At 38.9% G+C, this 10,062-nt stretch overlaps 1 pseudogene; it reads left to right on the plus strand.

The window, feature by feature from the left end:
• Positions 1–2,198: 2,198 nt before the first annotated feature.
• Positions 2,199–10,062, plus strand: part of LOC107683859 (protein LBH-like) — a 28,765-nt pseudogene continuing 20,901 nt past the window's right edge.

The raw sequence follows: 10,062 nt of genomic DNA on the forward strand, positions 1-10,062 counted from the left end.
CACACACACACTCATACTCACACACACACGCGCGCGCACACACACGCAATCACACACACACTCATACTCACACACACACACACACACACACACACACGCTAAACTCTAAACCTCTTTTTTCTTTATTCAAAGCTGATCTAGATGAGTACATGGAAACTATCCTGTGTGTGAATATTTGGGTAAACAGCGATTCGATTCACGATTCATAGAGTGTTGATTCGATTCAAGAACGATTTTGCCAATTCAGAACGATTCGATTCATTCGATTCACAGTTCAATTCAATGTGATTCAATTAACGATTCGATTCTGCATTCTTTAAGTGCATTCACAACACACTTATATAGGCACAACTGCAATCTGTTGGCAGCTGATCTTAATCAATGAGGGATAGTTGTCATGCCAACAACGTCTCTTTACAGCAAACATCTCTTCATTTAATCCAGTCGTGGTTAATGACTCAACACTCCACAAAACCTCTCTGTAACAATTTGATCACAAAACAACACGTGACATGCATAATTATGTGTTCTTGCCCTTTATTGTATGCATTGCGCTCTAGAATTATGAGTGCTATCAGGAGACAAGATCACACTTATGAATCTGCAAAACATTCTTTTTCTGATTTCAAATTCTGAGAGGGTTCTCTTGCATGTGAAACCGAGATAGAACATTGTTACAAAGAGAGACTTTTTGGAAATATTTTGGAATATATTTTTGTATTCTTGTATCAATACAGTACACACATATCCTATTTACATCAGTGTGGTAAACATTAGGTCAGAAGTAATAAAAAAGTATTTGACCTAAAATGTGTAATGTAATGGATTACGCTGCTAACTGCAAATTTTGAATCAGTAACAGAACACAATTTTAAAGTAATCTGCCAGCACTGATGTGACCTATTTCAGATGCGGCTGAAATCACATATATTTAATTGTTTGATCTAATTATTATAAGGACAATGTGTAGTCACTGGATACAGGTCCTCTAGCGTCCCTGCTGAACCCTGTGCCTCCTCATATCTTCCTCCATTTCTGTTGTTCTGTCAACTCTAAATGTTCTCAGGTGAGTCTGGTTTTGATGTTCTTGGAGTCACCTTCACTGCACTGCCAGCAGATGGCGCTGTAGACCACATCAGTCTTGCTCTTTACAGTCACATTAGACCTGGAGCTGAATTGAAGACGGCCTGACTAGCTTAAGGACATGACTGACACCTACATATAAAATGAAGGAATACTTTCTCAATGTCGCAATTCAAACATGGGCAAATGAGTAGACATATTTCAAATGATTTAATTTATGTTTTAAAAGAAAATAAATTGAAACTTATCTTTTAGTTTAAATTGGACAGGCTACTATAATTGATGTTTGATATCAAATATAAATAACAATAACACTGAAAGCTGCGTGGAGCGGAAGTGCTGCTGTCTGCGCATGCGCGATTGGAAGGGCCTTGCTGACGTCACCGCTCAACGCTCATTGGCTAAGGACGATGATCATTCATTTTGTCATCAGATATAGATGTAAACAGTTCATTTTGTTCATTACACCCCGAAACGGTACCTCATATATTTTCTGGCATTGTCAAAATACAAAGAGGTTATGGTGGGAGGTTTCTAGATTTATAAATGACAAAGTGTTGTGTAACTTTCTGTTACTATATGAACATGTAATATTTGGATTTTTCAACATTTTGGCTTTTTGAATATTTGAGTTACTTTCTGAACCAAGAAGCTGGAAAATGAGGCTTGCATGATCAATCTCTTGATTATAGGCTACTTAAGTTTCATATTCATCATTATATATTCAGCAATCAGAAACCTCTTTTTTTATTATATAAGCACCATTAAGGAGAGCACAAACAAAGAAGCTGTAAAGACTGTGTGTTGTACAATAATGAAAGGCCTTTCATTATTGTATTTATTTGTTGGTTTTATATATACATGTATAGTTAATTTTTTTCACATTTTAATGATATTACAGGAAATTCAACTAAAGAATATAGATTATAGATATAGATACTGATGAGTTTAATTATAAATACATCGAATTACTTGTTCGTTTAAAGACTTGTTTGTGTAAAAGCAGCGGTATTTCTGCTGTGAGATGAGACCAGCGCGGGTCCGGCGTGGGCGTGGCTTCCGCGGCCGGCCACGCCTCCTGTATAAAAGCGCATGCGCAGCCGCTCATGTGCAGATCGAGCAGCTGGAGAAGAGCGCATCTGTCGAGCTGAAGATCCAGCGATATTTCCATCCAGCAGCAGCGGGATAAACGCGTGTGTGCGGGTCTGCTGATGAGCTCGCAGGTGAGATTCTCTCTCAAACTGATGCATTTGCTGCTTTCACGCGTTTCATTGTTGTTGGCAGCTAAAACAGCCCTGTGATCGCGTGTTTGACAGCAGTGTTCCTCAGTGTTTAACACTCAGTATATCAGTCTGTGTGATGGGTTTGATCATTCTCAGCGCTGCTCGGTCAGTTTGAGTCACTTCTTCATTCGTCTGAAGAATCAAAGGTCACGTTCCGTCATGAATCGCTTTCTCTCACTCACATTTCCACAGACGCGTGTTTCCAGAGCCTGTTCCATCACTGCTACCATCATCCCAAACCTGCTGCTGGCTCCAGATGCACGCTCAGATCATCAGTGAAGAGCTCTGCTTAGTTTTTAAAGCGCAGAGTCATACGTGTCATGTGTCTCACATATTGCTTATGAAGAGCTTGCATGCAAAAACACAAATTAATATGTGACCCTGGAGCACAAAACCAGTCATAAGGGTCCATTTTTTTAAATTGAGATTTATGCATCATCTGAAAGCTGAATAAATAATCTTTCCATTGATGTATGGTTTGTTAGGATAGGACAATATTTGGCTGAGATACAACTATTTGAAAATCTGGAATCTGAGGGTGCAAAAAAATCTAAATATTGAGAAAATCATCTTTAAAGTTGTTCAAATGAAGTTCTTAGCAATGCATATTACTAATCAAAAATTAAGTTTTGATATATTTACGGTAGGAAGTTTACAAAATATCTTCATGGAACATGATCTTTACTTAATATCCTAATGATTTTTGTCATAAAGGAAAAATGTATAATTTTGACCCATACAATGTATTGTTGGCTATTGCTACAAATATACCCCAGCGACTTAACACTGCTTTTGTGCTCCAGGGTCACATATATGACGGCAATTCCTCAGACATGCACACCTCATAATTTTCTTTGAATTATCATTGTTTTGTTTTAGTTTCAGTGTTTGAGCTCATTGAGCCAAGTCACATTTATTTCTACAGAGCTTCATACAATACAGTTTGTTTCAAAACAGCTTCATATTAATAAACGAGGGAAAAAACAGTGTTAATGTTGCAAAGTTCATCAGTTATAAAACAAATTCAGTTTCAGCTGTAAAGCAGCTCTACATAAGACAATAGAGTCTATCCTTGAGAATAGAGTATTCGGATCAAGTCAGTTCAACATTGATTGAATTCAAGCATCATCACGAACGCTCAATTCCACCTATCAATGTGTGCATCTTTGTGTTTAGCTGGCGAAAAGGGTCTGTTAAAATGTATTTCTCTGTGATTCATTCATTCAAGATATTCGTTCAAAAACGCTGATTCATCCAGTAATGAAACAAGTGAATCTTGAGTGAGTCATTGATTCATTCATTCAAGAGATTCTTTCAAAAACGCTGATTCATCCAGTAATGAAACAAGTGAATCTTGAGTGAGTCATTGATTCATTCATTCAAGAGATTTGTTCAAAAATGCTGATTCAACCAGTAATGAAACAAGTAAATCTTGAGTGAGTCATTGGATCATTCATTCAAGAGATTCTTTCAAAAACGCTGATTCATCCAGTAATGAAACAAGTGAATCTTGAGTGAGTCATTGAATCATTCATTTAAGAGATTCTTTCAAAAATGCTGATTCATCCAGTAATGAAACAAGCGAATCTTGAGTGAGTCATTGAATCATTCATTCAAGATATTCGTTCAAAAACGCTGATTCATCCAGTAATGAAACAAGTGAATCTTGAGTGAGTCATTGATTCATTCATTCAAGATATTCGTTAAAAACGCTGCTTCATCCAGTAATGAAACAAGTAAATCTTGAGTGAGTCATTGAATCATTCATTCAGAAATTAGATGAGATTTTCTTTAGTTGTCTAATATTCTTTCTTCAGAATTGTGAGAGAACTACAACCTCCATTAAAAAAAAATCTCAATTTATTCAGAATCATACCGCTCTATTTTGCACACAAACAGCTCTTAAACGAGTCCAGCTTTTATGCAGCCGGCTGATTTTTGTTCATGGTGTTCAGCAGCAACTAAATGTTTTGCAAAAAGAGACACAGAATAAAAATGTTTGATATCTAAATGTTTGACTTTTAATTAGAATTAAATGTTTGACTTGTTTGATGTTTTTTTTAACCACATTGGAATCGAAAATGGGAATCGATAAGCCGAATCCGAATTTATCAAAATCAGACGATACCCAACCCTGCACACAGGTACTGAGTTTAATTGGATTTGGTGGTATTATACAGTGAAATGGCTAAAATCATCGCTGTTTGTATTTTAGTACTGATTTGAAACCAAAGTTCTGGGGATCTTGTCATACGGTGAGTATCATAGTTCAGAGTAATACGCATATTTTTGTGGAAACTGTGACGCATTTTATTTTTCAGGATTCACAGATGAATAGAAAGTTCAAAAGAACAGCATTTATTTGAAATAGAAATCTTTTGTAACATCTTTACTGTCACTTTTGATCAATTTAATGCATCCTTGAGGGATAAAAGTATGAATTTCTTACAAATCTTACTGAACAGCAGTGTATGTGGGAGATGTTTCTCCTGCAGTGGATGACGGGAAATAAACGGATGACACTGAAACACAAACCTGAGACTCCGAGGCTCTCTCTTCCTCTCCTCTGTGATCTTTGTGTTTTATTAGGCTGGTGTTCTGATGTTTAGACGTTCTCCTGCTGAAATATCACTGGCAGCGCTGACTGTTTAAAACTCGCTTTCTTCATGTTTTCTATCTTATCGAGCGTGTAGGATTCTGACATAGAGCTTTCAAACCTGTGTTTCATGTTTTGAGAAGCGGATCAAAAACACTGCTGGTGTCACTATTACACAACATTGAATTCAGTGTCTTAATGAGCTGCTCTGATGTAGTGGTGAGGAGTTACTGAAAACACATGAGCAATAACTCACTCATATGATGTTTTTATTTTAGACAGAAGGTTAATGAAGTGGAGCAGACTCATCACTGACTCTAATGAGACTGATCTAGTTTGGTTTTGCGGACTGAGCTGTTATGTGGTGGAGAATTTGAGTCTGATATGAACTTCAAATAAACGCTAAAAAATACACACCGCTAGACCTGATCCCAGAGATTTGAGAACCTCAGATATTGAGCACTTTACAAATCCAGTCACACATTCAGAGTCGGTATAGAAACAATGTGAAATGTTTTTCAGATGTTTGTGATGTATTCGGATAATAATAATAATAATAATATTCAGGTTTCAGTCACCGCTCATCTGGGTTATTTATGAGCATCGGCGGTGCAGAGTGATGAAACGCAGACCAAGAAAACACTTTTGATTCATAACAGTTCTCAGAAAACATCTGCACAGGTCGACAGACAGTTAACTAAAACCGAAACTAAAATTAAAAACAAAGAAAGTGAAAGTAGTGAAAGAAAGTAGAATAACATATTAAAATATTCAGAAAGAAAATATAGACATAAAAAATGACTACAAATGTAACTAAAGTTCAAATGAAAATGGAAAAAAACCTGATTCAGAATAAGATTAGAAACTCTATATTAGTGCCTCAGTGATACTACAGTAGCCAACATTTGAAGAACGGGTATTATTTAGGTTTTAGGACAACTTTGATGAAAGGTTTTAATCCACTAGCGTAAATCACACTGACAAAAACCAAATGTAAAGCAATCACACACTAAAAATTTATCTTAATCGACAGTCCATCTGTACAAATGCCTTTGAATGTTGGATTTGTGAGGGTTTCTGCAGATCAACATGGTCTCTGTGTTCATACGTTTCATAACTTTGCTCATCTAATGATCATAAACATGGTGGACGAGCGGAAAAGTCACTCACCATAAACGGATAAAAAGTAGCCTATTCACATTGGTTGGATTTCAGATCATCCAACAGTGTGAATGGAAAATGGAGTAAAAGCTAAACATGGACAGCATTAGTAAATATGTAAATCTTGAAAACGTGGTTATTGCGTCTCGCCTGGATCTGGAGCTGCGGCTGGAAGGATATAAGGATCTCTCCAGTGACCTGCATCGCATCAGCTCTCCAAATCAATGCTGCTGCCGCTCTGGGAGCGTGTGGGAAATCCTGTGAGCGCTTCTGAAAGCCTGCCTGGGTTTGTCCTTGGCCTGTTTGAGTGCTTTCTGTAGAGTTTAGACTGAACAGCCCGTGTGAGAAGAAGCCTCGGGAACACTCTGACGTTTCAGAAACCCAGACCCATAACATCAGTTCAGAGCCGGGAAAACATTACCGTCACTCTAACAGTAGAGTATGATGCTTGCAACACCAGGGTCATGGGTTTGATTCTCAAGGAATGCAAATAAACTTGAATTGAATGCATGAACTGATCGCATGTAAATCACAAATGCAATGTAAATCATATTATCATGCAGCCCTATCTGAACTGAAGCAACACTGACCTGACTTGATCTGAGTAGTGACACTGCTTTACAGCACAATCTGACCTGAGTTTCCATCATTGATTCTGTTATTGACTCGACTTAACAATAAAGCAGATGAGATGAGCAATAAAGCTCAGTCACTAAAGTCTCTCCGTGAGCCTAGATAAGTGTGTTGGCCCTTCGCTCACAGTGTGGTGATGATCTGACCGCAAGTCTTTGAAGCCGAAGCAGTGGAAAGTTTGGGTGCGTCTGCACTGTACGAGCCTCATGCACGCCCCTGCGCACTTTCACTATGACCGTGATCAGATCGGTGGTCGCGCTGACTCTTGTGTAATTGGTCATTAGTGAAATGAAAGGCTTGTACATTTTTATTCAGTTGGGAGATTTTGTGATTATCCCATGATGGATGAAGCCACTGACGTTGTCTTGTTTGTAATGTGTTGGTGGTTATGCAATGTGTTTCAGTTTTTGGCTTATGGATGAGGGAATCTCAGTCCTCTTTAGCGTCCCATGCTCCATTTTGCTTAATTTCACCTGCTGTCCGGCCTTTAGTAGAACGCCATCAGAGCTCGAGTCAGAGATCAGTTCAGTGCGCTTACGAGAGTCAGATGGATGTTCACTTCATCTGTTTGCGTTGGAAATGAATGAGTCACGTTTACTGGCGTTGGTTGGACAGGGGATTTCTGGATCCCAGCACGCTTTGCATGGAGAGAGTCAGTGTTGAGATGCTGAAGAGCTGATGGTTTGGGGCTTTCCAGTGTGGTGAAGAGTGAAGCTGTGTTTGAGGACGCTTCACCATAGGGCTTCCTGCATGTTGTTGTGCTCAGAAAGCAGTTACCGTGCAAACGCCTGTGCGGTAAGAAACATATGCGCTCGATGCAAGAGACTGCTTTGAGTTTGTTTTATTGTACGACAATAAAACAAACTCATTGATTTCTGCGTCCTTCTCAAACGCAGAGGGATCTGATCTTTCAGTTCTAGCAGAGACTCTGCTGATGATGTGCATGCATTGAGAGTAACTGTGTGTGTGTGTTGTGTTCTGTGCAGCTGAGCGTGTGTAGCGTGTGCCGTGATGACTGACGTGATGATCAGCGCCACACCGATGGACGACATGAGGCTCAGTCCCAGCAAAGACCGCCTGACCTTCCAGGTAACATCTGCTAACATCTGCTGCTCTTGTCTGCTCTCGTCTGCTCTCTCGTCTGCTCTCTCGTCTGCTCCCTCGTCTGCTCTCTTGTCTGCTCTCCCGTCTGCTCTCCCGTCTGCTCTTTCGTCTCCTCTCCCGTCTGCTCTCTCGTCTGCTCTCTCGTCTGCTCTCTCGTCTGCTCTCCCGTCTGCTCTCCCATCTGCTCTCTCGTCTCCTCCCGTCTGCTCTCGTCTGCTCTCTCGTCTCCTCCCGTCTGCTCTCGTCTGCTCACTCTGACTGCACTGTTTGGGCCCGAAACTCCAGCCGGTCATGAACACTCAAATGTTTAAATAGCTAAAATTGTAAGACATCTTTTATTTTTTCCAAAATTAAATTTTTATTTTATCTAAAATTTCAATTCATGTTTTTCACCAAATCCCATTTGATTTTATCCCAAGTTTTATTTAAATTTTTTCCCCAATTCCTTTTAATACTTTTCCAAATTCTGCTTTTCCATTTTATTTATTTATTTTTTTTATTATCTATATAAAGACAGTATTAGAGCTCTATGAAATATGTGTCTATTTTAATTTGTCTAGTTCTGTTTTATGATTGAATGCAAATGTATTATGAAAGCAGCATTTGTGTAGCTCAAACAGTAGAGTGCTTCCAACATTAAGGTCATGGGTTCGATTCCCAGCGAATGAATTGAGTGTAAACCATCAATGCAATGTAAGGCACTTTGGATAAAAGCGCTTGCCAAATGCGTGAATGTAAATGTATCAAAAACGGTGGTAATCAAACACAAATGCATAAAGCTTTCGTAAATTAATTAACCTTTTGAAATGTAATCAGATTGAAATTTAACCATTCCTTTTATTTTAAGTGTTGCACAATAGAGATTTACAAAATTCTGTGATATTCAGTAAGGTTTTAGGAAACTGTATTACTATTTTTATTATTAATATAATTTTAACCAACTTACACACACTAGTCCATATTACCAATTGATCAAGTGCACATCCCTAATTTAGATTTATTTATCCAACATTTGCCAGATTCATTCTGTGTTATACAATTAAATCCATCTTTATGACTGGATTCCATCTGTGTTTTCCACATGGCAAAAGTCATAGAGCCCTACGTGTCATTTGAAGAATAAAACAGCATCTGTTCATCACACCCAAGATATTTTGGTGATTTTTTTTTTTTTACATAGTTTGTTTTTCAGTTGTTGCTTCACCTGAGCTTTTACATCTTGCATAAGTGTTCATGAGGATTCTAACCCTGTCATGAACTCATTTGAGCTCCTCTAAAGTTTCATGAGAGACCATCTTGAAGCATCTCAGGAGATGCTGTGGAAATATTTAGTCTCTCTTTAGAATAGAGTGCTGATGTTCTTGTTCCTCTGGTGTTTTGTTCAGAGTTTAATGGCTGATGGTTATTTTTAGTCTTGGATCTTTAGTCTCATGCTCTGCTGTTGTTTATGGATCGGGGGTCAGACGAGAGTCTCATGGTTCAGTTCCTGTTATAGAACATCCCTCGCTCTGTTTGTCCTTCTTTTCATCTGTTTTCTTTCTGATCATTCAGACACACACACACACACACACACACACACACTAATGTTCTTTCCACTGGCGTGTTGCCCAGATTTTGTTATTGGTTTCCCTGCCGCCCATGTATGTCACTGAATGATGCTGAGCTAAAAATACATCACGCTTCATCCAGAATTCATCCTAAACGAGACTTCAGGACGTCAGGGGAAGAATGTGTGTGTGTCAGTGTGTGAGAGGGAGTATGTAATGTGTATGTGTCTGTGTGCGCAAGTGTGTTAGCGTGTCAGTGTGTGAGTGTGTTTATGTGCATATGATTGTGCAAGTGTGTGTGTGTGTGTATGTGTGTGTGAGAGTGAGTGAGAGTGTGTGAGGGTGCAAGAGTGTCAGAGTGTGTGTGTTAGTGTGGGAATGTTAGTGTGTGTGTGTGTGCAAGTGTTCTTGTGCTCGAGTGTGTTTGTGAGTGTGCTTGTGCGAGTGTGTGTGCGTTTGAGTGTGTCATTGTGCATGTGTGAGTGTGTGTCCACGAGGGTTCGTGTTAGTGTATGATTGTGCAAGTGTGTGATTGTGCATGAATATGATTGTGTACGAGTGTGATTTTGCGAGTGTAAGTGTGTGATTGTGCAAGAGTGTGATTGTGTGAGTGTGTGATTTTGCGAGTGTAAGTGTGTGATTGTGCAAGAGTGTG

This window comes from Sinocyclocheilus anshuiensis, unplaced genomic scaffold, assembly GCF_001515605.1.
Source record: "Sinocyclocheilus anshuiensis isolate Anshui unplaced genomic scaffold, SAMN03320099.WGS_v1.1 scaffold2621, whole genome shotgun sequence".
NCBI classification, from domain to species: Eukaryota; Metazoa; Chordata; class Actinopteri; order Cypriniformes; family Cyprinidae; genus Sinocyclocheilus; species Sinocyclocheilus anshuiensis.